Raw genomic sequence first — 24,574 nt, forward strand, 5'->3', positions numbered from 1 at the left:
TTTCTGTGAAACAGGAATCTTGAAGGACTGTCCTACCTTGTCTTGGCAAAGTTTGGCAATCACCTTCTTTTGTTTTCTGCTTGTCCAAATTTGGACAGGATACTGTCAGGAACCGAGGCAAGGGAAGTTTCTTGTCCAGTGGCTTAGTTTGCCACAATGAAAGCAAACTCCATATCGAGGGTTTTTTTTTTTTTTTTTTTTTTTTTTTTTTTTTTTTTTTTTTTTTTTATGTCCATCATCTTCTCTAAAGTAGATTTGTGCTGCTAGGAGCAGATGTATCTCACTGTCATAAAAAAGCCTTATGTTATTAAAACATCTTAAATGCCATATTCTCTAGACCTCTGAAGTATTTGAAGACCATCTCTCTGTCTAACTAAAATATATCTCTGTTCGACCTTGAAAACATACCTAACATGACTACAAGTTTGATTTCATAGATTACTAACTACTAACCTGCATTTCTTAATTATTCTAAAGAGTTTATAATAATAACTTTCAAGTACTAGAACTCTACATTACATTTTTAAATGAGCTGCATAGGTACAATACCTTAAACAAGAGTAGAAACATATGTACAGTATGTTCTAAAAAATGGCCTTAAATTTGTATCAAAATATAAACATATCTTAAATAAGAGTAGAAACATATATACAGTATAACAAGAATAGCATTAAATTTGTATCAATATACAAAAATATATACCAATGTAAAATATTTGAGATTAATAGTTCCTTTTTAGTTAAAAAGTAGATTCAGTAATCTATCCTTTTATCATATCATTCCTATATCCTCCACTTTTTATCTTTTCAGAAAGAGATCCCTGAATCTAACCTCCTTTGCTTAGTTTCCTCCCTGACTATAACTGATAACAACTTGTAACCAACCCCCCTAAACCATGATAAACATCCATAACCCACCAAATGACAAAAAACCACCCACCCTGTCTCTTGGGAGTATGGGCATCATGTTATTAAAATTACTTTCTGTCATCTTGGGGTGACAGACAGCATCTTTGAGGGACCCTGAGAAACTTAAGGTAATGGTCAAGTCCTGGGAGAGCTGTCCCCTGTCCAGTTTTGGTGTGATGGGGAAGTGCAGGGCTTCTCTTAAGTCCTGACTGGTGTAGTCTGTGAGTCAGGACCATCGTAGCTAACCACTTTGAAGTTGTCTTCAGCATTTTGTAATACAAAACTGACCTTTGGGTACTGTTTGTCAGCTTAGTGGTGTTACCACTATCCAGATGGAATTTTCATTGTAGGACCCCATCATCTCCTTGGAGATCTCAAAGGTCACTGCCAGGAATGGTCACAGTTCACTGAAGAAAACTTAAACATTTTATATGTCATATGCAGCAGATCCCTGAGAAGTTAAAGGCCCACAATCTGCTAAATACCTCCTACTTACCTGCTTCAGACTCAAAACTGAAATAATAGGAAGCTAGATGAAGCTTATTTCTAGAATTATTTAGTACTCTATATGACCTTTAACATCATGACAGAAAGTTTATATATAGATAATAATAATCTTATAAACTTTGAGATACTATTTATATCTTAAGAAAAGTTTTAAAGTGTCAAAATAAAAACAAAGGATTATGTGATTAGTGACAATACAATACTCTCTTCATTTTTGTTTTTTCTGTCCCATACCATTGGTTTTTCTGACATGAGACAGAGATGTTGGATTTTCCTTTAGCAAGTGTGCTTAGGTTTAGAGAAGGAGAGAGCCAAGCACCAACTCCAAAGTCAGCTTTAATTTTCAATTGAGTTGGGACTGAAAAAAAGACCATTTTCCTTATGTGTCTGTAGAGAACAGCAGGAACAAACATTTGGGAAGATTTGTGAATTTCTATCATGTTAGAAGTGTGCTATACCATTAGGCCAAATTACTTTTTCTTGGGACATTTTTCTCTTGATGATTTGTCTTTCTTCCAATGTCTCCTTTGTCCAGTGGTCTTCAGATTCCTTAGGTGGATGCTTTTATTCTCCTGGAAAGACAAAAACAAAACCCTGCTCCAACCCTAACTTTGGGGAGTTCCCCTTTGGGGGAGGTTATATCTGATCAAATGAAAGGCATTTGTTAGTCTTATAAGTTAGTTTAGATTGAATCACCATGCTGTTTGATGAACTATCCTTTCTCCTAATCAAGAAGTCTCTCCTGTTAGAATGTAATCTTTATCAATCTTGACGGTATCCAAAGCTTTTATTCTCCTGTGGAAACAAAAGCAAAAACCTCTTCCTCAATTTAACACATATCCTGGTTTCTGTTCTGAGGTCAAACACATCTTTAAAGTATACAGGTTGATTTAATTCAGCAGTTTTTTTCTACTATCCAGTGTGTCTCCACAGCTGTCATTCCTTTCTCATTAAAATTTAAAAAATAATTATAGTTAACAAAGCACTATATAGGATGAAGACACCCTGTGTTATAATATTTCCCATCCTTATGTGGCTTCTTCTCCTTACACTACTTTACTCTCCCTTTAAAGACTTTATTATTTTCAAACCATTTATTTATTTTTTCTATGACTGTCTATACTCATTTTCTATTTTTTTTTCTTCAACAGCTATGCAGTTTCAAGCATACTGTACCTGATCAGAGCTTGTCTCGTTCTGGAGCTGATTTTCTGTGTGTCTGCAATCTTCTCTGCCTGTGTGAGGCAAATCTTTTCTTTATTTTATTTTTTGTTTTCGAGACAGGGTTTCTCAGTGTAGCTTTGGATCATGTCCTGAAACTCACTCTATAGACCAGGCTGGCCTCAAACTCACAGAGATCCGCCTACCTCTGTCTCCTGAGTGCTGGGATAGAAGTCATGCATTACCTGGCCCATGAGGCAAATCTTAAATGTCTGTGGCAGCTGCCATGTGTCTCTCTTTAGCACATGGTGGCTGGCTCTGCCCTGCCTCAGGACATCAGAGCTAAGCCTCCTGCCTGAGGGCCCCAGCTGAGAGCACTTACCTGTTCCAGCTCTGGGAAGTTGCTGGGATTATGCTGTGGCGGGTTTTTCTATCTAGTCTCCCATTCTATCTAGTAGTGCTATATTCCAGTACTCAGCTGCACAGCAGGGCCTTTTAAAGGGGCTGTGCCTCTGTACACCATGAGCAAAGGGGCTCTATGTCTGTGACTTTTCTCAGTTTTCTCAGACCCTGTGTTTGGATATATGGGCCAGGCTTCCCCATTGGATGCCAAATGTAGCCAGCTTTCTAATCAGACCTTTATTTTGGACCACCAGTCCCCAGATAATGATATGGAGACTTATGATTAATTATGAAAGCTTGGCTTTAGCTTAGTCTTGCCCCACTAGTTCTTACAACTTAAATTAACCCACTTCTATTAATCTATGTTCTGCCATTTGGCTCTTTACCTCTCCTCCATTCTGTATGTCTAACTCCTTCTGAGTCTCATTGGCCTAGATTCATCCAGAGTTCCTCTCTTTCCCCAGAAGTCCCACCTATTCTTTCCTGTCTATCAGCCATTCAGCTCATTGTTAAACCAACCAGAAGGTGCCTTGGCAATGCTACATCTTCACAGCACATAAAATGATTGTCCCACAACAGAATCTAGGAAAGAACCATTTAGTGTTTCCAAATTACCCCAACACTTTGAACCAGTTCTACTTGGGGGTGATGAGATATATAATGTCATTTGAAGCATTCAGTATCTTCATTTTACAGTGAACCAGGAAATTAGCTATACAAGAGAACACTTATGTTTCTCCTTACCTTAGGATGTGGTTTGTGTTGCACACAGACAAAAGCCAAGCCAGCTATCAGTAGATGGTGTGAATGGTGACTTTCCTAATTAAAAACATGTTAAAAACCTAAAATAAATCTTCCTCATACTCTGGCATCCCTCACATACATAATGACTTTGATCTATAAATGAAAACATAGTTCGGTTGGCACAGAGAATAAGTCATCTTTGAGACATCTCGGCCATCCTCTCCATCAATGCTGATGGATCAATCCCATTTCTGGAATTTCACAGGCTTTAGTCTTTGCTCCATGCCCTTTCAGCAGCCCCTGTCAATTCCCCATGCAGCTGGCTTCTGGCCATGCCTTCCAGCACTCTTAAAACAAACTATAATTGGCACTTGCTTGACTGGGGGTCAGCTGACTTCATTGCTATCTTCCACAGTTGCCTTAACCATCGGATGTCTTGACAGTTGGCAAATGCAGACTGTGGTTCTGATATGTCACATAAAATTGGCTGGGGCATATTTTCCTTCAGGAAAAAGTGAAAGTGAAATCCCATCCTGGCCCACCCTCTTTCCAAAACAATAAACATTTCCTGGCTTCCACGGTTCCCTAATCATTTAAAGCAGTGCAGTTGCTATGGGAGGGGCAGCTGAACTTTCAACTTGAAAGGACCATCTGTCCTCCTATTTAGTCTTGAAAATTATGAAGGTGATTAGTTCCTTACAATGTAGTAGTGATCAATTGGGAACATGTTAGGGCCTCGTATTACAGAAATATATAATCCAGCAACTCCAGAAACACTTTATTTTATGATTTTGGATTTCAGTGTTTAAAAAAGCATTTTTTTCTAAATATGTAGGTTATGTGCAGACAAATTCATCTCTGAATCTGCAGTTTAAGATGGGGGCACGAATGAGATATAGTGATAGAGGAGAGCCCATTAGTTCCACTCTTCCACTTTTGTGAGATGTATTTTCTGTTCTATAAGAGCATTGTATATCTAAAAGAGGAATATAATGGAATGGGGCATTTTACACAGAACAGATGACAAGAATTAGACATGCTGGAACTATTGTGAATACAGGCAAAAATAATTTATTAAGTAAAATACTTTGAGTATTCTGAGCCTGTAATATGACCAATAATGAAATAAACAAATGGTGCTGTTTTATAGATCTTAGCAGAAAAAGTAAAGGCTTCTGGATTTGTTTAACCTTAGTATAGGCTCTGTGAAGGACACATAACCTTTGACCTTTATCATACAGGGTGAATTTAGACATAGTTCTTGCTTAGAGAAGGTAATTTTTTTTCTATGTAATCTTATATCAGAGGACTACATGATTCAGGTCAGTATGAGCCAAGTATATAAATAGAAGAATGTCAGTGGTAAAAATTACAGAGTAACAACTGTTTGTAATTTTAAAAAGACTTTCCAGTGACAAAGCAGCCCCTAAATGGCTATTTTAGTGTCCTCAAGTAGCAAAGAAAATCAAATCTAAAAATATTAGAGAAAAAAAAATGGGACTCTCTAAGTGAGATCCATACTTTGGGAGAGGTGTTTGAAAATATGATCTTTGTGATTCTGAAGTACTGAACAGAGTGTGTGCTAAAATGATGTGTATGCAGATATTGTAGCATGGGATGGGGGAATCACTAATGGAAGTCAAAGAGGGTTTTGTTTTTTGCATCATCAAGAAAATAGACATTTAATTTTTTATTAAACATTTACTAATAGGAAAAACACGTTGGTCACATCAAGCAGATTCTTGATAAATAACCAAAGACAGAGGAAGATGATTAAGGCGGGAGTGCCCATATATTGCATAATCCTGTCTGGTTTTACCTTGAAATTTCACATTGGTTAAAGTATAACTTGAAAAGGAATGCCTGATAGACAGGAAGACCAGATCAAGAAGGCCAGCTGCTAGAACTACATGCAATTTACGTCATAGAAAACCAGACTACAAAACCAGATAAGAGAAAGGGCCATGTGTAACAGTATAAAGAAAGAGTAAAAAGAGGGGATTAATATAACTATGGAAATGTAATATTTAAGTGATGAAATTTCCTGTGTTAGCCTGATAGGTTATCCAATCCCAACTACAACCAAATTCTGTGTATAACAGTATGTGTACATATGATCAACACTAAATGGACTCATCGGGTGAAAACAATAGGTATGTGTGTATGTGCCTGTGTGCCTGTGTGCCTGTGTGTGTGTGTGTGTGTGTGTGTGTGTGTGTGTGTGTGTGTGTGTAAAACTGTAGAAGAGGTCATAAGTCTTAGAGGAAGTGAGGAAGGAAGAGAGCACTTGGAGGAGATGGGATAGAAATGATGGCTGCTTGTGAGAATGCATGTGTAAGTGCATGCCTGTGTGAGTCAGAGGTAAAACATGGTGGTAGTTCCTCAGGATGTGTCATCCTTGGTTATTGAGACAGGGTCCTCCTTTGCCCCAGAACTCACTAAGTAGGCTAGGCTGGCTGGCCAGCATGTTCTAGATCTTCCTGTATCCTCCTTTCCAACATTGGTATCACAAGCACACACAACACCACTTCCTTTTTTACTTGGGTCCTAAAGGTTGAACTCAGATCCCATGAATTTCTATAAATCTTAAGTGATACTTTGTATAATCAAGATAGAAGATAGCCTTAATGATCTTTGTTGAAAAACAGTGAGTGGAAAATTCAGCATTCAAGTATAAAAAAAAAAAAAAAAACAAGTACTGAAACATTGATCAGGAGACTGAGATAAGAGCTGTCTAGAATGAAAAATGACCCTTCCTCCACAGCTGCAAAAGAAAGAAAAGAAAAATTTAAAGTAGAAGTTTTATTTCACAATGAGCATTGTTTCTAAGAGGCTGATTCAATTGCTAAGCAAAAGCAGTGGGTAGCATGTAGTAATGATGATAGTCATGACTAACATTTATTGACCTTTGAGTCAGGGCTGGGCATATTGTCTATTACTTGTATGCATTATCCATTTAATAATAACACATAATTATATCACTATATCCTGTGCTTCACAATCAATAGCTGATGAATAATATGCAATGAACAATAACAGCTTTAAACAGGCTGAGCAACCCACTTCCAATGAGGGCAAAATGACAAGGAAGGGAGAGGTCAGAACTACAGTATGTTAGATCATGTGAAGGCAATGAGTGAGTTCAGATCGTTGAGAATCATTTGTATCTAGATCAGAAATAAGTCCCCCTTAAACCAATAAGAGCTGTTGATCTTCAAGTAAGTGCAGACTCCATCAAGTTCAAATGCCATGGGGACGTGCAAATCTTCCTTGTTGTTCTATTTTGGAAAGTGTTGCCTTGACACTCGCCCAAGCAACCACAGTGACTTTCTAAAAACAGCCATCATTGGTCTCTATAAGTAGTTCCAGGCAAAATGTATAACCTAAGTTTTAAAATACCATAGAAGATTCCCTTATGCTTCTGGATTTTCACACCAAGTCTGTGAAGGGTTGAATGACAAAAGTCCATATGGCTTTTCTTAATGTTCCAGAGAAATAGTCTCTTTGTGGTTGATGTATTTACACAGACACTGATTAAGGGCCATTTGTCTTTATTTCACCTGTTGACATTGATCAATAATTTGTTTTAGCACTCAGCTGCATAAAAGATTTATATTTTCTTTCTATTGGAAAATACTCTTTGACGTTCACACAGTCATTTAGAATGTATTATGAAGACTTATTTTTTTACTGCCATTTATAGAAACACAAGCCCAAAGGAGTCAATGTTTCAGGCATGAAATAAAAATAATTAAAAATCTTTAACTGTTCAATCACATAGATTAGTCATCTATCCATATAGGCTGTGTTCAGAATTCAAGACATTCTTTAATAATGATAATATTCATATTATCCTTAATACACACACACACACACACACACACAGAGAGAGAGACTTTCTTTCAAGGTTTTGGCAAGAGAAGATTTCAGAATGTTTTAGTCAAAACTATTTCATAGTTTATGCTTGTAAATATGCAGACGAATAAGAATGTATTGCCATTCATTTTGCACATGCATGGCTAAATCAATAGTGAAATAATTGCCATTTTGAATAATACTAAAGTAGAATATAATACTTGCTTCAAGGTGCTCTTCACACATCAAATATGAATGGAAGACTAGAGGATCAAGTTAAATAGTATAAAACAAAACAAAACCTATGAAATAGTAGGGGCTTGTGAAGATAGGATGTCTGTTTGTCTTCTAATCAAGCTTTGAAGATGAATGTATAAAGCCTGTGTGACTTCCACATGTTTGGATACTGAGGTCTGTGCATAAGTCCTTCGTTTTAGATCATGTCTTTCTACATGCCTAATAGCCAGTGGCTTCTGTTTCTGACTCCTTTTTCCATTAAAAAAAGTAATAATATACAATTTGCCTAAAATCTTTTTATTTTTCTTCAGATAATTAAAGAAAATCCTTTGGAGATATGTTCTGGCATTAGAAAAATTCAGTAGTAAGTGTTATTAAAATGTATTTAAGTATCTCTAACTGACCTTAGTGTTCGGTGAATTATGTATTCCCTCTCCTGTCTGTCTTTCCCTCCTTCTATCCCTCTGTGTGTTTGTCTATTTTTCTGTCTCTGCCTCTCTGTTTCTGTCTCTCCCTCTTTGTGCGTGTGTGGGGGTGGGTGGGTGGGTGGGTATGGTTTGTAAGTTTATATGTGCCGGCCATAATATGAGGCCTTTCAAAAGCAAACAATGAGCAGCTTCTTTCATGGAGACTCTGACTTTCCATTAGAGAATGGTCCCAATCTGATGAAAGACATGAAAAATGACTTTAATAAAACATGCTCAAGTTGCTGTATATATTTTTCTTGTTGATTAAAGTAGACAAGTTATTTGATGGGCTTGGAATCATATGGAGACAGAGGAAAATCACCTGTGGATTTCTTTTGGGGTCATCCCTCATGAGCTTATCATTTTAGTCTGTGTTTTAAAGAATTGCTATGTCAACTGGTTGAAAAACTGACAAAGTCAGTGAAATGGGCTATGCAAATCCTACATGTATTATTTTTAGAAATAACATGGTACTGGAGATTGGGAGATGGCTCTGTGGGTAAAGTGCTTTTGTGCAAGCATGAGGACCAGGGTTCAGATTTCCAGGGTTCATGTAAAAGCCAAATATGGGGCTGCAAGTAAGTACCCCTCAGTGGTAAAGTAGAGAGAGAAGGATCATGGGGGCTCAGTGGACAGGCAGTGAGAGGCGAGGTTCTGTGAGAAATCCCGTCTCAAAAATAAGGTGGAGAGTAATTGAGGAAGATGCCTGACATTGGTATCTGGATATCTTCCCTGCATGTACACACACACACACACACACACACACACACACACACACACACGATAATAAAAACATATTACACATAAACAGATACAGGATGCATACTAGTTAACACAGAAACTTATACCTCAAACAAAGGAATTAGAGTACTGTGCAGTAAAGCAGTGAATTTACATAACAAATGACAGTATATGAGTGTGTGTGCATTTGTGTGTGTGCGTGTGCATATATATGTGTGTGAGTGCATGTGAGTAATTAGTTACATTTTATGGAAAGTATTTTTCCAGGCATGCAACCAGACTGCTGTAAACACCATAAATCAACAGAACCATAATGCAGAGCAGAAGTCATCCTTAAGCCCTGTTGATAGGCAGAGTCCTGCAGAGTGGATTAATTTCTTCCACTGTTGCTTCTTTTAGTTGTCGCAACTCTGGTCAAATAGATACTCTTATTTCAAACAGAGAGAGAGGGAAATACACTGTAGATTCATTACACAAAGACACCAGGTTTTAGTAGATTTATTTTAAATGAAATTGTTTTCCTGGAGTATGTTGTATGCAAGGTTAAATTAAATGTTCATTTGATTAATTATATAATTTAATTTTTGAGACGTTTGAAAGACCGTTCAATATTATTTTTCTGTAGCTGATACTCTGGCAAAAAAGAAAGAAAGAAAGAGAAGGATGGCATCTAGTATGGGGAATAATAGACACTCAGTCCAGTGGTAAATTAATGTCATTTTTCCCATGTAGCTTTAGCAAGAGAATTGTACGTGGGAGACAGGTTCTATTCAAATCATTAAGAAAATATTAATGCTCTCCTTCAAAATGATTGTCTTTTTTCTAATTCATTCACATACTCATTGATGTTGTTTTATTTTTTAAATTAGCTTTTCTACTACTTACATCATAGCCAGGACTTAAGAGGTAAACTAAGGATAATTTTTCTTTAGCTAATAAGACACTTCACATACCAAATATAGTTTGCAACAAGAAAACTAAAGCAGAGCATCTTATGTGTTTTTCAAATTCATTTCCTATGATAGAAAGTTTAAGTCCTATTATGAAAATATAATACTTTGAAATTTTAGTAATATACCTTGAGTTTTTTTCCTTTTATTTTATTTTATAATACCATTCTGTTCTACATATCAGCCACAGATCCCCTTGTTCTCCCCCCTCCTGCCCCCCTCCTCTTCCCCCAGGGCACCCCCCATTCCCACCTCCTCCAGAGCAAAGCCTCCCCCGAGGACTGAGATCAACCTGGTAGACTCAGTCCAGGCAGGTCCAGTCCCCTCCTTCCAGAATGAGCCAAGTGTCCCTGCATAAGCCCCAGGTTTCAAACAGCCAACTCAAGCAATGAGCACAGGACCTGGTACCACTGCCTAGATGCCTCCCAAACAGATCAAGCCAATCAACTGTCTAACTTATTCAGAGGGCCTGATCCAGTTGGGGGCCCCTCAGCCTTTAGTTCATAGTTCATGTGTTTCCATTTGTTTGGCTATTTGTCCCTGTGCTTTATCCAACCTTGGTTTCAACAATTCTCGCTCATATAAACCCTCCTCTTTCTCACTAATTAGACTCCCAGAGCTCCACCCGGGGTCTAGCCATGGATCTCTGCATCCAGATTCCTCAGTCCTTGGATGGGGTTTCTGGCATGACTATTAGGGTGTTTGGTCATCCCATCACCAGAGTAGGTCAGTTCTGGATGTCTCTTGACCATTGCCAACAGTCTATTTTGGGGGTATATTTGTGGATTTCTGTGGGCCTCTCTAGCACTTTGTTTCTTCCTTTTCTCATGTGATCTTCATTTACCATTGTCTCCTATTCCTTGTTCTCCGTCTCTGTTCTTTTTTTTTTTTTTTTCACAGTGGACAGGTTTCCACTTTTATTCTTTTTTTTTTTCCTTTCATTTTATTTTACAATACCATTCAGTTCTACATATCAGCCACGGATTCCCTTGTTCTCCCCCCTCCTGCTCCCCTCCCCTTCCCCCCAGCCCACTCCCCATTCCCACCTCCTTCAGGGCAAAGCCTCCCCCAGGACTGAGATCAACATGGTAAACTCAGTCCAGGCAGGTCCAGTCCCCTCCTCCCAGGTTGAGCCAAGTGTCCCTGCATAAGAAAGACACGAGGATCACCCAATGACTGAGAAATGGCTGAGATCTACATGAACAACCTGGACATGAGTGGGAGTATTGAAGGCTGAGGGTCGAGGGAAAGAGAGCCTGTGGGAGCCAGAGATCCCAGCTGGATCAAGAACAAAGAGGGAGAACAAGGAATGGGAGACCATGGTAAATGAAGACCACATGAGAAAAGGAAGAAACAAAGTGCTAAAGAGGCCCACAGAAATCCACAAAGATACCCCCACAATAGACTGCTGGCAATGGTTGAGAGACAGCCCGAACTGACCTACTCGGGTGCTGGGATGGCCAAACACCCTAATAGTCGTGCTAGAAACCCCATCCAAGGACTGAGGGATCTGGATGCAGACATCCATGGCTAGGCCCCTGGTGGAGCTCCGGGAGTCTAACTAGCGAGAAAGAGGAGGGTTTATATGAGCAAGAATTGTTGAAACCAAGGTTGGATAAAGCACAGGGACAAACAGCCAAACGAATGGAAACACATGAACTATGAACCAATGGCTGAGGGCCCCCCAACTGGATCAGGCCCTCTGAATGGGTGAGACAGTTGATTGGCTTGATCTGTTTGGGAGGCATCCAGGCAGTGGTACCTGGTCCTGTGCTCAGTGCACAAGTTGGCTGTTTGAAATCCCTCTCTGTTCTTGATCCAGCTGGGATCTCCCGCTCCCACAGGCTCTCTTTCCCTCGACCCTCGGCCTTCATTACTCCCACTCATGGGAGGGATAGCTCAGCCGTTAAAGGCTAGGCTCACAACCAAAAATACCTTGAGTTTTATAACAAATACATCCAAGGATTTTAAACTATTTTGAAGATACATATACTCCTTAAAAACCAATGTCTTCTACATATTAGGAAGAAATGAGATTATAATGTAATTACATCATTTTCCTTTCCCTTTCTCCCCTTTAAACCCTCCCATACACTCCTTGCTTACTTTCAGATTCATAGCCTCTATTTTCATTAATTATTGAATATATATATATATATATATATATATATATATATATATATATACCCTTAATACATAAATATAATCTTCTCAGTCCATATAATGTTATTTGTATGCATATGTTTTCTGGGCTGACCATTAGTTTTTGAATAACCAATTGGTGTGCCCTTCCTGAGAAAGACTATTTCTCCTACTCTCAGCATTTCTTAGTTGTCTGTAGTTCTTTGTCTATGGTTGAGGTCTCCTGGGCATAACCTACTCACGTTAGAATATCTATTGGTATTGTACTTGTTCAGCACGTGTTTAGGTCATCATGCTGGTGAGACTTCATGGGAGTAGATTTTAAAATTCCTTGCAGATACAATCTCACAGCAAACCCTCTGCTCCTCTGGCTCTTACAATCTTCCCAACCCCTCTTCCACTATGATCCCTGAGCTTTAGGTACAGGAGTTGTGTCCTTATACCCTTGGAGAAGCGTGTGGCACTCATCCTTCCTCAAGGAAACTTTCTTTGCAGCACCTGGACACCATTACAGAAAACCAAAACCAATCAAAATGCAGAGTTGTAGAACCCAGTCCCAAGTCCCAACTGATACAATACATACATAACTACAATAGTTATGTATTTGGAAAAACTGAAGATGTACCAGGCTTAATGTTTTATCCAGTTTCCTAGAGAGAGGCATTTCTTTATTTTCCACAAGATTGAAATTTTTCAATGAAGATTTTAAAAATTAATTAATTAAAAAAATTTTACATGTATGAGTGTTTCCCTGCATGCATGCATATGTTCATTAAGTATATGTCTGTTTACCAAGGAGACCAAAATAGGGATTTCCTAAGACTGGAGATATGAATAGTTGTGGTTCTGGAAACCAAACCAGCAAGTGCTCTTAACCATTGGGCCATCTCTCTAGGCCCATCAATCTTAAACATGCATACATTTTTTGTTTGTTTTTTCACCAAGTCATATTTTTTATTTTGTTTTCATAGTAATTTTAAAAAGTAATTTTTAAAGAAATTTTTATATTCATTTTACATACGAACCACAGATCCCCCCTTCCATTCCTCCTTCCACTCCCCCCAACAGTTTCTCCCAAAACCCACCCCCCATATCCTCCTCCAAAAGGGTAAGGCCTCCCCTGGGGAGTCAGCAATGCCTGGCACATTTAGTTGACACAGGACCGAGCCCCTCTCCCCTACATCAAGGCTGAGCAAGGCTTCCCACCATAGGTAATGTTGCTCTAAAAAGCCAGCTCTTGCACAAGGGATAGATCCTGATCACACTGCTGCTCCCCCCCACAAACAGACTAAGCCACACAACTGTCTCCCATATGCAGAGGGCCTAGTCAGATTCCATGCAGCCTCCACAGCTGTGGATATAATGTTCCTGAGGTCCTATGAACTTAGTTCAATTGTCTCTGTAGATTTCCCCATCATGATATTGATCCCCCTTGCTCATATAATCCCTTTTCCCTCTCTTCTACTGGACTCCCAGAGCTTAGTGACAACCTACAGAATGAGAAAAGATCTTTACCAACTCCACTTCTGACAGAGGGCTGATCTCCAAAATATATAAAGAACTCAATAGACTAGACATCAAAATACCAAACAATCCAATTAAAAATGGCCTACAGAGAATTCTCAACAAAAGGATCTCAAATGACTGAAAAACATTTAGGGAATTGCTCAACATCCTTAGTCATTAAAGAAATGCAAATCAAAACAACTCTGAGATTCCATCTTACACCTGTCAGAATGGCTAAGACCAAAGACACTAATGACAGCTTATGTTGGAGAGGATGTGGAGTAAGAGGAACACTCCTCCACTGTTGGTGGGAGTGCAAACTTGTAGAACCACATTGGAAATCAGTATAACTTCTCAAAAAATTGGGAATCAATCTACCTCAAGACCCAATGATACCACTCTTGGGTATATGCCCAAAGCATACTCAATCATACCACAAGGACACTTGCTCACCAATGTTCATAGTAGCATTATTTATAATAGCCAGAACCTGGAAACAACCTAGATAACCCTCAACCTAAGAATGGATAAAGAAAATGTGGTAAATATACACAATGGAGTAATACTCGGCTGTAAAACACAATGACATCATGAAAGTTGCAGAAAAATGGATGGTAACCCAGACTCAGAAAGACAAACAAGATATGATGTATTCACTCACAAGTGGATACTAGATGTAAAGCAAAGAATAACCAGACTACACACCACAGTTCCCAGAGAAGCTGGCTAACAAGGAGGACTGTAAGAGGGATGAATGGATTGCCCTGAGAAGGGGAAATAGATAAGATCTCTGGAGTAAACTAGGGGTGATGAGGGACAATAAAGAGGAGGGGATAGAGGATGAGAACCTTTGGGAATCAGATGGATGAGCTGGGGGAGGAATGGAGTGAGAAAGCAATGAAAGAGATATCTTGGTAGAAGGAGACATTATGGGGTTAGGAAGAAACCTGGTACTAGGGAAATTCCCAGGAATCCACAAGAGTGACCCCAGCTTAGACTACTAGCAATAGTGGAGGGGGTGCCTGAACTGGCTTTCTCTTGTACAGACTGGTGACTACCCTAGCTGTCATTATAGCGCCTCCATCTGATAACTGATGGAAGCAGATGCAGAGATCCACAGCTGCATACATGTTTCTAAATTGCTGTTTCTTTTAGTCAGACTGTATTCCTTGTCATACCTTTTTGTCCTTAGGAAGACAGGATGGATTTTGATGCTCATGAAATTCACTGTAGATGTTGGACTATTTGATGTACAATTCATACTTGTGTGTTTTTAGAATCAACTATACAGGTATGTGTCTGAATCTGCTGAAAATACGAAGAATTATGCCATCTTCCAAATAGCTTTTTATTTGAAAAATGTCATTTGATCTAATATATACTAAGTATATAATCCTCTTGATGAAAATAATGATGGTATTATAAAGTCTAAGGCAGAATATGATGAAAATCAATTTGATCACAACAGTCCATCTAATTCAGAGTATGACAACCAGGAAACAGTAAGGTATCACATTCTCTGGAAGCTCCCTCAACCAAAACCACGCATTCTATTTCCAACTCACAAAGTAAAAGAGAAATTGGCAGGTAAGAGTATATGGCAGTGAATAGGGAAGAAGACACTCAGTCCTCTGGGCTTGGCATCTATTTTAAGACCACTGAGATACCGGTTCTGCTTATGCAAATCTTGAGAAATTCAACTTTATAAAGAAATCAGTTTTTAGCTCAGACTTGTGATATCAAGCATCACAAAAGGCATCTAAGCTTTCTTCTATGACCATCTTGGTCACTTCTTAAATAAGGGATGAAGAAGGGGAATTTTTGTTTCAATTTGATTTTAGAGGCACAGGTAACTCTTTTCAAAAATTTGTAGTGAAGTGGATGGATACACTGCAGCCATCGGGCTTCTTTGAAATTATTTCAAAGTCATTACAATCAATATTGAACAACAGCTTAATGAGAAAATCAATGCTGAAAATGTATTCTATAATAAGAAATATATAAATATATGTCATAAGATCATGCCATCTTATGTTAATTACTTTTTAATAGCTTAAATTTCCTGACTTCAAGGAACTTCGAGAATACTCTATTGATGCTGGAGAAAAGGCTCAGCAGTTAAGGGCACTGGCTACCCTTGCAGAGGACCAGGATTCTATTTCCAGCACCCTCATGGCTCCTGACAACCATGTGTCACTCCAGTTCCAGGAAAACAAAAGCTCTCTTCCAGTCTTTCTGGGCAATTTACATATACAAAGGGCACATACACATGCAGACAAAATATGCATACAAACAAAATAAAAACAAATATTAAAGAGTCTACAGAAGGCAAGAAATATGCACATTACCAGACTTTAGCCTATATCCAGTTATTTAGGCCAAGTAAATGCATGCTGAAGCCAAGGAAAGTGTGTGCCTGACACTCAGAAGAAGCATTAGAGGAAGGCTCAGATGAGAAGTACAAATGGAGCCACAAAGTATTCATGAGACTTAGAAATAAACCAGCAGGCAGTGCAAGATGAGAGATACCTTGGTATTTCATATCATCTTCATGGTGCAGAAGAAAATTTGGTGTTTAAACTTTGAAAAATTAAAGTTGTACTTAGGAATTTGGGATGGGGTGGACAGCCCTAAAAGAGGAGAGCTGCATCTTAGTATTGTTTGTATTGAAGTTGCTTGCTTTTCTGAAACTTGCCAACAAGTCCACATTTAATGTAAGAAATCCAATGTCATGTACATGACTTTGTCCAAGGTTCTTTCCTGTGGCACTCTGGCATTATTTTAAATTATGCTTTTTAGCTGCAGTATCACAGGTGAAATCTAGATATTCTGATTTATTTTAGAAATGATATCACTATCCCAAGCATGCATTCACACACCAATTGTCATATCATTTTGGAGGTAGAGGCAGGAAGGTGAGGGTTTAAAGACCTTCCTTGGGTACATAGCTAGTTCAGCCAGAACTGTCTATACTGTCTCAAAAGACAAAATAACACAAACAAACAAAAAGACATAGAGGCAGCCACAAAAACAAAACAAAACAAAACAAACAAAAAACAAGTAAGGAAGCTGGAAAGATGGCCCAGTGGTTATCAGCACTTACTGCTCTTCCAGAGAGCCAGAGTTTGGTTCCCAGCCATATGTCAGGTAGCTCAATACTGCCTGTAACTCCAGCTTCAGGATATCTAATGCCCTCTTCTGACCTCCTTAGGCACTGCACTCATATGGCATATACACATGCACCTAATTGTTTTTAAAGATAATAAGCCCTTCATTTATTTTAATAATGATTACTTATACATTATGACTAATAAGTGGAAATTATATATGTATCTTTGACTAATTACATAGACCTTTATTTTGTAACCTAAGGTAAATTTATTTGAGGTTTTATTTATGTCTGTCTGTCTTCTGAACATTGAAGTCTGTACTAGGATCTTTATCTGCTTTATTTTTTAATTAATTTATTTTGTTCATTGACAATTTCATACCTACCTGCCTACGTACAAGCATGTGTAATGCATTCTGATTATTCTCACCTGTTATGCTCTCTTATTTCCTCTCTCTCTCTCTCTCTCTCTCTCTCTCTCTCTCTCTCTCTCTCTCTCACACACACACACACACACACCCTATCAGCACTACCTCCCCCACAAACCACTGACCATATTCATGTCCTTCCTTTCAATTTTTGTTTGTTCTGTTTTTCTATCACCTGCTGAGCTTCACCAAGGACCTCTGAGTGACATGAGTATGGAACTATCCACTGGAGCCCTGGTGGTTCACCAGCGGATGCAAATCTGAAGATAATGATCCCACCTTCCTCCAATCCATCAGTGACCAATAGTTCAATCATGATGATAGGTTCCCATGAGTCCCTATCTCATACATACCTGGCTGTTGACCAGTCAAGTCATGTGCACATCTACTAGACAGCCACAGTTACTGTGAGTTCATGACTGCACTGAAATAAATAATATTTTGATAAATGTATACATCCCAGAATGACCATGTTAGACTATCTAACATGTGCTATCTCATATACTTATCATTTTGTGTTCATGTTAAGAAGATTGAAAATATAGCCTCAGCACTTTTAAACTATATATCATATTATGATTGGCTACCATTATGTATAATGAATATTTTTTAAGTTTTTTTTTTGTCCAACTGAATTGAAGTCTTGTATCCACTGACCAACTCTCACCAATCCAGATTCTAACCCCTTTCACTGTTTCTTTGAGTTGTTCAGTTTTAAATTCCACCTATCCATGAAAGTGTGGGGTATTTTCCCTTATCATCCATTTGTTTCACTTGATTTAGTATTCTCCAGGTTTACGTAGGTTATTGAAATGAATCTTCCTTCTATGAGGTTGATTGATATCATGCCATTACGAGGTATATACTTCATTCTATTGATGCATTTAACTCCTGGTTTTCTACACCAGCAGTTGTCACATAGTGTCGCTAAATTTAGAGTATGATTTCAGTAACTATTTAACACACTGACTCTGTGTACTTTGGATAAATACCAAGTGGTGGGACTGCTGACCCATACAGGAGTTCCATTTTCAGGTTATTTTTCAAAGAAAATTCTTAATTTATTTTTATTTTATGTGTATGAGTGTTTTCCTGCACGTTTGTCTATGCATGACTTGCATGCTTAGTACCTGTGGAGACCAGAAGGTGGCATTGGATCACCTGAAACTGGAGTTAATGATGGTTGTGAGCCATTGTGTGGGTACTGTAAATTGAACCCAGGTCCTCTTCAAGAACAGGAAGTACTCTTAATCACTGAGCCATTCCTCCCCTACTTTATGTTCAAGTTGTAATGACTGTCCTTACTGGCTTTTTTAATTTGTATTCCCACCACTAAGATGTAAGCAGTCCATTTCTCAAACACTTCCTCTCAACTTTTGTATATTCTATACCAGCCATTCTAGCAGATGTATTTAAGGCAATATATCTTTGTCATCATCTGAGAGACTCTAAAACTCAGAGTGCCGAATGATTTAATGAAAGATTATATCTCTAATCTCAGTTCTATAATTTTTTTCTTAGTAGATATAGGGAAGGCTCTGAGGATTTTCTTTTAAATAAATCGTACTAAGCAGTTATAAACCTTTGACTCACTGTTAAAAACATCACTAATATAAAATGTATAATTATATATTAAATATTTGTACTAGTTTAACTAAATTCCATAGAGATCTTTCTAAAGTTGTCTAACATTTGAGTTAGCCTGCCTTGTGTTTAGCAAAATTATAATTATTTTAATATTTTCTGATTTATATTAGTTCTTTGAGAATTTCCTACAATAAGACCCCCTACTCCTTCCAGAGCCACTGCTTTCCCCTGCTTCCCTAACCATCCAAATTTGTATCTTCTTCAGTTTTATAAAACCTACCCAGTACAGTCTGTGCTGCACATATGCTCTTGGATGTGTGGCCGTCTCTGGAGGCTTCCCATCAAGGCTCCACCGTTAAAGAACACTGACTTCCCTTCTCTCTGCACCTATCAACTGCTGATTGCACCTGAGCTAAGGGAGGGACTTCCTGTCTATCTCCATTCTCCATGATGGGATTTTTGTTTGTTTGTTTGTTTGTTTGTTTGTTTGTTTGTTTTGTTTTGTTTTTCTTGGCCAGGGCCTGTATTAAGTCCTGTGCATACTGTGAATTCAAATGGGCAGCCACACTGATGCTTCCAGAAAACACTCTTTTCACTGCCCATGTCTCTTACAATCTGTGTGTCTCCTATTCACCCATGATCCCTGAGCCTTGGGTGGAGGGGCGTGATATGGACGCTCTTTTTACGGAAGAACATTCTACAGTCTCTTAGTCTCCACACACTGATCAGTTGTGGGTCTATGTTATTGCTATCTACTGCACAAAGAAACTTCTCTGATGAGGGTAGACTCGTGAACTAACTTATAAGTGTATGATTGTTGACATGTTTTCCTATTTACTGTATCTTGTCACTTTTTGCCTCTTTCCTCAAAATGTACTAATCTGAACAGAGATTTTAAGTTTTTCATTAGAGTCTCACATCTCCCAGATGTTTTCTCTAAAGATAATCTTACTGGCTAAAGGGTAGACACAAGATTGTGACTTGTTTGTATTTTAAAATTAAAAGTAGGTCTAAATCAGATTACAGTTTATCACAAATTAACTCTTTCAGTAAAAATCAGATTTTCAAAGCAAAAGGTGCATTAGAAACTAAAATTTTCTGAAAATATGCATTTCTTGCAGTTGCTTTGCCCACCTCAGTAGATCAATTTGTTGAATATTTCAAAATGATTGTTGAAGCAACTTTAAAGTTGACTCTTACTAAACCGTGTAGATTGTATGTATGTATGTATCACACATCAATCCTGTAGTGATGTTTTGAATTATTTAGTTTTGAATTATTAGTTTCTAGCCCTAGGAGAACACATAAAAATATAAAATGGTGATGCATACATATTTCCTTAAGTCATCATCACCCAGAGCAAACAGTGTTAACACTGTAACAGTGAATTCATCAAAATAGTCTCTGTGAGAAGAGCTGTATTCATTCCTGAATTTGAAAAATAACTGAAGGGTACAAAACACGCTCCCACAATTGGGCGTGTTTGCATATGCCCGGCAGACCTGGACACTTCCACCTAGCCAATTCCAGGTCAAGATAGCCATTTCTGGGTCAAGGCATCTCGCGTGACCAGGATCCGTGACTTTGCATGGTCACATAAGCGCGCAGCGTAGCCATGTGATCTACACACATGCGTTGAGTAGTTACGTCGACCTGTGCACGCCCAGCCTTTATAAGCCGGCGCCATATTCCCAGCTCCTTCTTCTCTACACATGTGTCTCCCACAGGCCTGAGCACTCTCTGTCCCTTTTATCTTAATAAAACTCTTATTAGCGGATTCTGTCATGTTTCGTGACAATTCCTTGCAGGGTAAGAGCACAGCACTACAAAATAACTAACAATAACATCCTGGGTACCAGAATCAAAGGGAATTATTCAAAGAAAAATACAACTGAAATTACAAAATAGATATTTTAAACAAAGCTATGTATTCTCATCACAATCAGGTTAACAGTAAAATAAGCAGACAGTTGTTGAGATATGCACCTGTTTTCGATTTCTTTCAAGTTCAAAGTAAATTTTTAAAAAGAAAAAGGGAACCAATTCAAAATAAGGATATCTTGTATATAAGAATAATTTATTTAAATGTAGCACAGGCAATATTTTGAATTTTGAGCTTCTGCTAGTCACTTAGTAAGCAAATCACATGACAGGGACAAAAATAGGCAATGACTTTTCAGAAAAGTTAAGGCCACGAACCCCTTCATCTGTGCCTTGATTCTCCCTATTCTCCTGTTTTAGAATGGGTTCTCAGCACAAAAAGATTGGAAACACAAATCACAGGCAAGAAACAAGATGTGTAATTGTGAACCAAAAGACACTGAACACCACAGAGAAGGGAGTGACAATGAGTTCACTTCATAAGGCCATGCAGACTGGAGCTGTCCAGAATGGAGGGAAGTGGGGTAAGAAACTTCCTGTCAGGGAACGTGGGGGAGGGGAAAGTGGGGGAGGGGGAGGACAGGGGAATACGTGGCTGATATGTAAAATTAAATTAAATTATAAAATTAAAAAAATTAAAAACAAACAAACAAAGCAGTACCTCTGTGACAAAAAAAAAATGTTTTTATAAAAGTAAGAAGTTCTGGGATGCAAATAGAGCACCTCAGAAGACTGGAGATGCTAATGGAGACAACAGTTCTTGAGAAGATTCTGCAAGTACATTTCTTTAAAGGGAATATTAAGGTGTAGTTGCATGGCGAGGAAGGAATATTGCACAGCTTTAGAATTGTAGAATGGTTCAAGGCCTGTCTCCCCATAATCCTGTCTCCAGCCCCTTAGTGTTATGATTAAAAGTTTGTGATACCTTACCAAGACACAAAATTTTTTAAGTATTCACCTAAACTTGGCAAAATGTTCTTAAAGTTCTTACTATCATTATGGGAATGTAGTGGTATTGCCCATTTAGATTTGTGTATGCATGCATCTATTTGTCAGTCATCTATCTGCCTACCAATCAAATCCATCTACCAATTGTCTGTCTGTCTGTCTTTTTCTTTTTCTTTCTTTCCTTCTTTCTCCCTTCTTCCTTCCTTCCTTTCTTTCTTTCTACCGATCTGCCATCTATTTGTCTACCAATAAAGTCTATAATCTACCTACTAATCTAATTTATGAGCTTTTTAATCTATCTATCTTCTATCTGTCAAGATAATCTATCATTTACCTCTGTAAATACCAAGCCAGTATCTCTATCATATATTTGTCTGTCTACAATCTCTCTTGTGTCTCATAGCAGTTTTTCCCATCATAATAGGATTAAGGAAGTGACAGATTTTCTCTCTATATTTCCATATGCTAATGGAAGGCCAGAAAGATATAACTGCAGAATGAAATGGCTACTGTTGCCTTTGCTTCCACTGGTTCTGATGTCACTCAAGGTTGTCCTTGCTAATCCAAACTCTGGTGAAAGTAGTACGAATATCCTATCCATTTCCACTCATTCCCCATGCAGTGAGCAGCTACCCTTGCTGTGGGTTTCTGCAGTGTTACTCCAACAAACCAATAAACTAAGTTCTCCCAGAATTTGAGCCAAAGCAAATCTATCTTCCTTTTAAGTTGAATGCCTTGTGTATTTTGTTACAGTAGAGGAAAATTTACCAATGCAGTAAGAGGCCCATCTTTCTTATGGCCCATCTTTTGACAAGATTATAGTAGGCAATAATCAGCATTTGTTCCTACCATGCTGGAGTTCTCAACATTCTTCGCCACATCCTTGACTCATTGAATGTAGCACGATTTACTCCACCATCTTCAATAGTGAGATTTCAATGATGTGTTCTGTATTTGAAATACTTTGAACTCCTGTGAAGGGAGAGAGGTTAGCTGGCAAATCTTTCCAGTCACCTCCTTTCTCCACAATTATTTGAACTCCTCTGATAGACTAGTTTCTCTGTTGAGTTACCTTCATCATTTCTTTGTTTGCTTGTTCATTTAGTTTGTATTTCTGTACAATTTTATCCATACCTCTTCCTCTACTTTGGTTTTTTTCTGTATTCTAAGATGTACTGGAACAAGAGGCAAACATATTTCTGTTCATTTAGCACACAATAACCACTTCCTGTAAAATGAATGAAACAATAATAAAAGTTAGTTATAAAAAGTAAGCATTAGAATAAGCATGGAAGAACACATCTGAAATCCTGGAACTAGAGAGGCTAAGGAAGGAGACTCCAAAGTTAGAGGGTAGTCTGGGGTACATCTTTGGATCCTGAATGTAAAGCTAAACACTTAAACATTATCCCTATAAAACAAGGAGCATAGCTTTTAATTACTTGGTTTACATAAGATATTTGAAAACTAAGTTGAATATATGCTGTGGAATAATGCTTTTGTACACTGGTTTAATAAAATGCTGATTGGCCAGTAACCAGGCTGGAAGTATAGGTGGGATAAGTAGACAAAGAGAATTCTGGGAAGAAGAAGGCTGAGTCAGGAGATGCCAGCCCGCCATCCAGGGAGCAGGATGTAATGGCACATATATAAAGTCACAGAATACTTGGCGACATATAGATTAACAGAAATGGGCTGAGTTTAAGTGTAAGAGCTAGTCAGTAGTTAGCCGGAGCTAATGGCCAAGCAGTTTTAATTAATATAAGCCTCTGTGTATTCACTTGGGTCTGAGTAGCTGTGGACCGAGCAAGACATAGAAAAACTTCAGCTACAATTATAATGAAAATGGAACATACTGCTAAATGTCTTTCTGGACTGAGTATGGTCAGCAGTGGTGCTAATTCTCACTATCTCCTCAGTGCACCTGCAAACACTTGCCTTCTTGATAAATTGGGGCAAGGAAATTGCTGTTATCTGGAATTTAAGCAACTAATGAATAATTAAATGCATTTCACTTGAGCATTTATTTTTTTAACCTCCTGGAACTTTTACCACAGAAGTACCTACACCATGTGACAATTCCATAGCTCTAAGGCAAGGTCACCTTTATTAATAATTCCAACACAATATACAGTTTTGGAACCTAAGCCTTTCACAGATTTTGCTAAAAACAAATTCAGAAGGCTGAATTGTTCAGTTATTGGATACACCTATTTAACATATTTATATGTTTGTTTAATAAACTTATATCATGTACTTGTTAGTATGAGAGAATGTTCTAGTACTAACATTATTTTTTACATGAGTCATCCATAACTCTCTCTCTCCAGAAGGTGCAGTTTAGAAAGAGAGAATGAGGAAGGAGAAGGAGTTTTAGGTATCTCAATATGCAATAAACTACCAAGTGGTCATGTCACATGCAGAATGCAAGACTGAAAAGATTGTATTAGGTATATGCAAGTGTATAATTAATAGATGCACAGATTTGGGAATTAAGAAGTCCTAAATCTCTTTTCTACAGAGAAAACCTTGGCAAGTGACTGTTTTGTTGTTTTTAATATGAGATGAGAAGTCTGGTGACAGATTCTTGCATACCCTGTACACTTTATTAATTTCTCTAAGACAAAATTAGACCAGAATTTTCCCAAAGTGATCAAATAAATTTCAATGAGAATGATGAGAGAAACATGCAGTTGAAAGCAGAGTTTTAGAGTCAGTGTGAAGGACTACATAATAGTGATCAAGTCAACAAGTGTTTTAGTGCACATGCATGCTAGTGATTTTTCCTCTTCCTCCTACTATCTCTATAAAGAAAGAAGATTAAATATGGCTTTACAAAGAATAGGACATCCACACTTACACATTTATCTGTGGGATAATTGAAAGGCCTGACAGAGATTTATTTCTGAATGTCATAAAAACATGATTCTCCTATATAGAAAGCTTTATTTTTTTTCAAATTAAAACTTTCTACTTCTTACCATGAGTGATTTCATTTAAT

The 24,574-nt window shown here is 38.0% G+C and overlaps 1 long non-coding RNA gene across 5 annotated transcripts in view; it reads right to left on the reverse strand.

Moving 5' to 3' along the window:
- LOC121831504 (uncharacterized) overlaps nucleotides 1-24,574 on the reverse strand; it is a 53,619-nt gene that overhangs the window by 6,562 nt on the left and 22,483 nt on the right. The window contains exons 3-9 of one of the 5 annotated variants that reach the window (XR_013041943.1): nucleotides 22,646-22,801; nucleotides 22,423-22,545; nucleotides 17,511-17,581; nucleotides 3,723-3,797; nucleotides 2,112-2,210; nucleotides 1,890-1,987; nucleotides 37-283 (exon numbers count right to left, since the gene is read on the reverse strand). This is a non-coding gene — a long non-coding RNA (uncharacterized LOC121831504). Of the gene's footprint in view, nucleotides 1-36; nucleotides 284-1,873; nucleotides 1,988-2,111; nucleotides 2,211-3,722; nucleotides 3,798-17,510; nucleotides 17,582-22,422; nucleotides 22,546-22,645; nucleotides 22,802-24,574 lie in introns of all 5 variants that reach the window. The other 4 variants (XR_013041941.1, XR_013041942.1, XR_013041945.1 and 1 more) reach the window with 4 other exon arrangements.

Source organism: Peromyscus maniculatus, chromosome 8, assembly GCF_049852395.1.
Source record: "Peromyscus maniculatus bairdii isolate BWxNUB_F1_BW_parent chromosome 8, HU_Pman_BW_mat_3.1, whole genome shotgun sequence".
NCBI lineage: Eukaryota > Metazoa > Chordata > Mammalia > Rodentia > Cricetidae > Peromyscus > Peromyscus maniculatus.